Raw genomic sequence first — 6,128 nt, 5'->3', positions numbered from 1 at the left:
ACTGTGTGTCGGGCAGTTCAGGCCTCCGTGTCGTCTGTTATATCGGATGATTGACACTTCGTCGGGCATTATCCCTTACTTACACATTTTGTGCGTGCAGCCCAAAAGCAGACTTAAAACTTGAGTAGCGATGCAAGAGTTTGGATGCTGAAACACGCATACATGCGCGTCTACGTAGACTTCTCATAGGAAGTGGTCACTTGAAGGCGTGTTACAGAGGCCGTTGTGAACGTGGCACTCCCTCGATCCTGTGTGTAATGGTCCATGCAGGAAAATAAAGAAGCATTTGCATGGGTCTAATCACAGAGCTTTTGTCCCCCTCCATACTTTTCCGTGTGAATGTATGCATGAACATGTGAGTCACAAACCACTCTCCATCCCTATGGGCTTGGAGATCTGACGCCCATCTTTCAGCTTCTCTGCTGCACACTGAACCCACTGAACCTTCTGCTGTTTGTGCTCTCCCACTCCTCCTGCTTGCACTATCTCTATTTATCCCTCTCGCACACTCTCCTGTTGAGTTTTTTTGCCCTCCAGTGCATCCCTCGTTCTCATTCACTCTTGTTCTCTTTTGTTCCTGGTCTTTTTACTATATCTCTCCATCTCTCTACCTTCGCAGATGAAGATTTGTTCAGACTCAGACAGCCTCTATTTAATAATAGTTCAGACAGACGTTCAGGGTTGTCTCTTCTGATGCGTAAATGTCTAACCAGACAAAAAGTGAGTCAAACTAGTAACTATTAAAATAAAAATAAAAAAAGACAGTAAACGGTGTTATGAGCCATTTGACATTGCATCCCAATCCAGCACTTTGATTTATTGAAATCATTGCTGCTACTAATCTCTAGCAATCACTCCATCAGTTTGTGATGAACATCTGTTTGTGATTTCTCTGCAGTATTCTAATTTTTGAAATTCTGTTTTTGTGGGTTTTATGAGCTAGAACCCCAATTTATGTAAAAACAAACAAATAAATACTTAAACAGTGGACCCAGAATCTATGAAACTTTAATAATTTGAGTAGAATTATGGAAATGAATATACCTTTTCATGATATTCTAATTTTTTGGAAAGGGTGTGTTCTATTTCATCTACAGTCAAAACACTGTTAAACAAGCAGGACTGCAGAGATAAGGAAGACAGTCAGTCTGGCCTTTGATTAACTCTGGCTGTCTGCATCCATCGATCCAAGCGGTCTCCAGGGACAAGTTTTAGAAACTGTCAGGAGACAAATAAAGCAGGTGTTGGCAGTAATCCTCGATTTTCTAACACCTCTACAAATCAGTCCACCAAATACCCCTCTGCTTCTATCACAAACATTTTTTTAATTCCCACTCCAATTATCTTTTGATCTTTTTAAGCATTCCCAGTGGAATTTTAATTTTTAGCCAAAATCAAAAAACCTGTGTCATTTATTAGGACATAGTTTCTGCAGAGCAGCTGAAGTTCATTAGAAATTCACCTCTGAAATGTTGGTGGGACTGTTGGCGTGGAATAAGCCAGCACTCATTTTCCACCATCCCTTTACCAGCATACAGCACCTGTGAGGTGCCTGAGATTTTACTTTGGCTTGAAGTTTGGAGGAGTCTAAACAATATGGATTTTTTTTAATTTTGCTTTTCAAATGAGACATTGTTGTTAACATACATCAGATTTCCCTGTTTTACGTATATAAAAATTGCAGAGACTATCAAATACTGTGCCACCTTCAGTTACATTGCCAATGCACAGTCATCATCAATGGGTGAATGCTAACGTTCATTATAGCACGACACTTTCATTTTTAGCTATGAAGCCTGAAACCTGACGGAGACTTGTGACTACAGGCTTAAGACTAGCCTCGGACTTCCAAAAAAAACAACTTGTGAGCATCTCTGCTTTGAGGCTCCTGCAGCATGGTAGGCCTATAAATAACATGGCAGGGTCAGCTTTGGCTGGCATGAAACCCTCACTCCCACCCTTATTATTAGTGTAGGTATCTAAAATTGGTTTTATTTGTAAAGATGGTTATAATAGTATAACAGTAGTTACATGGATTGTAAAAATGTACTTATATGGATCTTGTCTGCTTTTTATAAGGGTCTAACTGGTTTATATAAGTCTCAGTCACCCCTGCTCACACTGAGGGCAGCAGAGCTACAGTCCAAGCCAACCAAGGACACACAGGAAGAATGGACTTCCAATCAGAGGTTGATCAATCTGTCTCAACCACCACCACCTTCACTTGGACCACAGCAGGGTAATTTGTCATATATAAATAAAATGTATCTCTCAACTTTGGCCTGTAAAAAATACTTAATATTATTTTTATTGAAATTAAATAAAAATCATTTTTATTGACATTCTTCCTCTGGTTGCCACTCTGAGAACCTTGTGTCCGAGCACAGATAGCACAAACTGCTAACAGTTAATCGAATATCAAACCATTGGAGAGGAAAAAGCGCCTCCGCCCCATGTCTCATTTATTATTCACAGCAAGCAAATGAAGTTGGTACGGTGGGAACAATCAATTATACATGAGAGAAGGTAGGGGGAAAGGAGAGAGCATCATGAAGGGGGTAGGCAGGCAGCAGTGAGCTAGCATGACATAGTCACTCTGAAACCTGCATGCACAAGACTCCCGGACCCTGAGGGGCCACAATTCAGCACGGGGAGCTGAAATGGGCGGGCGTGCGTGAACTCTCACAGCATGACAACAGCAGTCAATTGGCTAAAGCGTGTTTCTCGGATCATCTTGTGTGTGCACTTGTACTCCTCTACGCTTCATTGCACCAACAAAGTCATAGTGAAACTGCATTTGAGTTTTTCACAAATGTCGAGCCACACTCACAGACAGTCGGTGAAACCAGGATAGAAAATTGGTAGAGAGGCAGCTCTTTAGAATCAACACCAGAGTAGTTGATGATGTGTTTAGGTATTTGGGGCCTTCGATACTTTTTACCCTGCACAAATTGAGGTTTCAAAATGACCAAACCGTTGATTCCAAACGGACAGATTTATTGGATGTGGATAATCTTCGTGTTGATTGTGGCTTATTATTTACTGTGTTAGCTGTGTTTTCCAGTGGCAGTTTTAAGGGCACAAGCAAAATATTTTCTCACGGCAAACATTTCAACTACGTTGAAACAGAGAGAAAAGCAATCGCCTCAATCACACATGACCATTGTGGGACTTTCCTGAACATTTGAGAAGCCTTTAGTTTGATGTTCATCTTTATCTTTGCTATTCCACCACATTCACAGTTTCGCTATGCCAACGTTTGACAGTCATAGGTTTCGCCCTTTGTATTCATCACAGGGCCATCCCATACCTTTAGAGAGTGCATCCTCTTAGAAAATTCATTGAGCTCACTGAAGAAAGGACTGTGCTGAAAGGAGGTCACTCATTGGTTCCTGTCTTTTATTTTTTGGTCTGCGCGGCAGTCCCCAGCTTTGCGTGCAAATGTTGTCAAAGAGCCTCCTTCTGTTGTGATTGGAAAGTCTTAAGTGTGAAGCGTCTCTCTGTCACCTCAGTATTTGTTAAATGTCAAATATTAGCTTCTGGAAACCGCACTGTTTGCTCCATCAGTATTTCGTGTTTGTGTCCTTGTGTGTGTGTGTGTGTGTTTGTGTGGGCAGAGAGGCTGTTTGATGTGAGTCAGATCCAAACCCAGGCTGGTTTCTCTCACATGTGTGTGGGACGCATCCAGATGGCTCCACAGAACTGCACAAATGTCACTCTGACGGAGAGACTACAGAGCCAGTTGAAACACAGGTAGAGCGCTGTGGAGTCCAGTCACAAGCTGGCCGAAGAGGTACCAGAGGTGAAGGAGAACTGAATGGAAACCACTGGTGGCGAATGAAAATCTGTATTACTGGTAATCAATACTGAGGGTTCGTTTAATCAAAGCAGCATAGTCCTAATGTTTAACACTGATTATTAACCTTTTCATTAGTCAAACAATGACCTGCGCAAGAAGTCAACACTGCTGCTACACTCCCTCACCTCCGGTCTTCGGGGGTCACCTCAGGCCACTGCACAGTTGTCATGGGAACAAGAAATAAGAAGGAAAATTTTCCCGAGCTCTGTGCAGTAGCACCTTACGGCGTCTCTGTCAGACTCGGCTGAGTTGCACATCAAGTGTGAAAGCACGAGTGAGAAGTTGTTGTTTATTTCGTTTTTCTTACAAGTCACAAGAGCAGCCTGTCAAACCTCGCTTTTTTCCCCTCCTCTTTCTTTTCCACATAAACCAATTTTCACACGTGTTCCTGTGGGCATTTGTTCACATGCATGTGCATAATCTTCTCCCTGCTCTCCTCTCACACGTATAGATTCCCATTACTTTGGGCGGTGGAGCACAGATGCAGCCTTGCATTTGTTCTTACTCCAACTGCTGCGACCTAAAGTATCTATTGGCCCTACATTGTCAGCTCTCCAAACGCTCAGTCAGCCCCATGAGGTCACTGCACCTGTTTGTGTAGCGCACAAACACCAACGCAGAGCTTTTTTCATGAGCTCCCAGTCACAAGGACCAATCCACTGACATCATTACAAGCCAAAGCCTCATGGGACGGCTGTGAGGGAGCGTGTGCCTTTGTGTGGTGGAAGTTGCTTCTGCTATATCAAACACTGTTTATTATGGGCTGCAATTTTTCTCTGAGGTGATCTGTTATGGTGGCAGGGCAGTGTGTATTTATAGCTGGAGAGAAAGGACAAATAATGAAGCAGCAAAGGCAGAGGGACATAACAAGCGGGCGATGAACAAGGGAGGAGGGAAGCGAGAAAGATACAGAGCAGCGGAGGAGTGAAATCTGAGCGTAAACTAAAACCACCTGGATGTTGCTGACTTGCTCTCTTGTTTTTAGAGCGCGGTCCATATACACATCTGATTACACATGCACACGTGTAGACTCTCAAGTACGTCGCCTAAAATAATGCTCTATAAACTTGCACAAGAAACATCAGATTTTTATTGGATAAAGTAGTAATTTTTTTCTTTACATGCTGTCCTCATGTTTTTGTGTGTTATTTCTCTCCTTTCTATTATAGTTACAAACTGATTTATTTAGTTTTGCTGCCAATTGTTCTCTGTGATTGTGTTTTCTTTTTTTTCTTGTCTTCTCAGACATCAAATGGTCACAGCATGGTCACCCCAACAGAGTCCTTCTTTCCTGGAGGTTTCTTACAAATCCTCTATCAAAAGGGGGATTTCCTCTCTACCATTCCTTCCCTAGTGTGGGAACTACATCCCAAAAAGCTCTGGTTTAAAAAATAATCCATAAATAACGCTCATTTAAAATAACAATATTAACAACAAGGGGCTGCATGGTACGGCTGTGATGGTTAGGGCTCTCACCTCCCAGCAAGAAGGCCCTGGTTGATACAAGGTTTCTGTGTTGAGTTTGCATGTTCTCCGTGTGCATTAGAGGTTTTTTTTTGGTTTTTTTTTGGGGGGGGGCACTCTGGATTCCTCCCAAAGTCCAAAAACAAGTTTCATCGGTTAAATGGTGATGGTATGTGAGTGTGTGGTCCTGTAACAGACTGGTGACCTGTTCAGGTTGGGAGTTAAAGGTATTGTGAATACGCTTCTGATGTGACTGTTGTGTAGTGTGTTACAAACAAGTTCTAGAGTTACTGTGAATGCAGTTACCGTAGTAAAGTCTGACTGACTGATGAATTTAACTATGACTCTTGTTTTTTTCTCGCTCAGTACATCCAATAGTTCAGTCCACCTTCTGTGACATAAGTTCAAAAATAGACCATTCATTGACGGTGCGCCTTATAATCCTGTCCGCCCTATAGTGGGGATAATACTGTAATGTCAGCAGTTGCCAAGGTTAAAAAAATATTATTTTAAGTGTTTCTAATCAAAAGTTTGAATAAGAACTCTTTGTTTGGAGAGTTTTACTGAGAAAAGCTGCTGTTAAAGTTTTTGTTCTGGTCCTTGATATCCAGAGATCAAGTTCCAAGAAGTTCTAACAAATCTTGATGATCTTGAGGTGGCAGCAACTTGAATGTTTTGTTTTCTGGATTTTTATACAAATTTGTCAGTGATGTGGTCCATTGGTAATTTTGGATAATGCAGTCCTTACTTTTTAGTAGCACCATTGTGATTCTGTTTAGTATAATGCTCAACATTTTAAGGGATT

Source organism: Oryzias latipes, chromosome 7 (assembly GCF_002234675.1).
Source record: "Oryzias latipes chromosome 7, ASM223467v1".
NCBI classification, from domain to species: Eukaryota; Metazoa; Chordata; class Actinopteri; order Beloniformes; family Adrianichthyidae; genus Oryzias; species Oryzias latipes.
The sequence above is the reverse complement of the archived record's forward strand: the minus strand, read 5'-3'. Positions refer to the sequence as shown.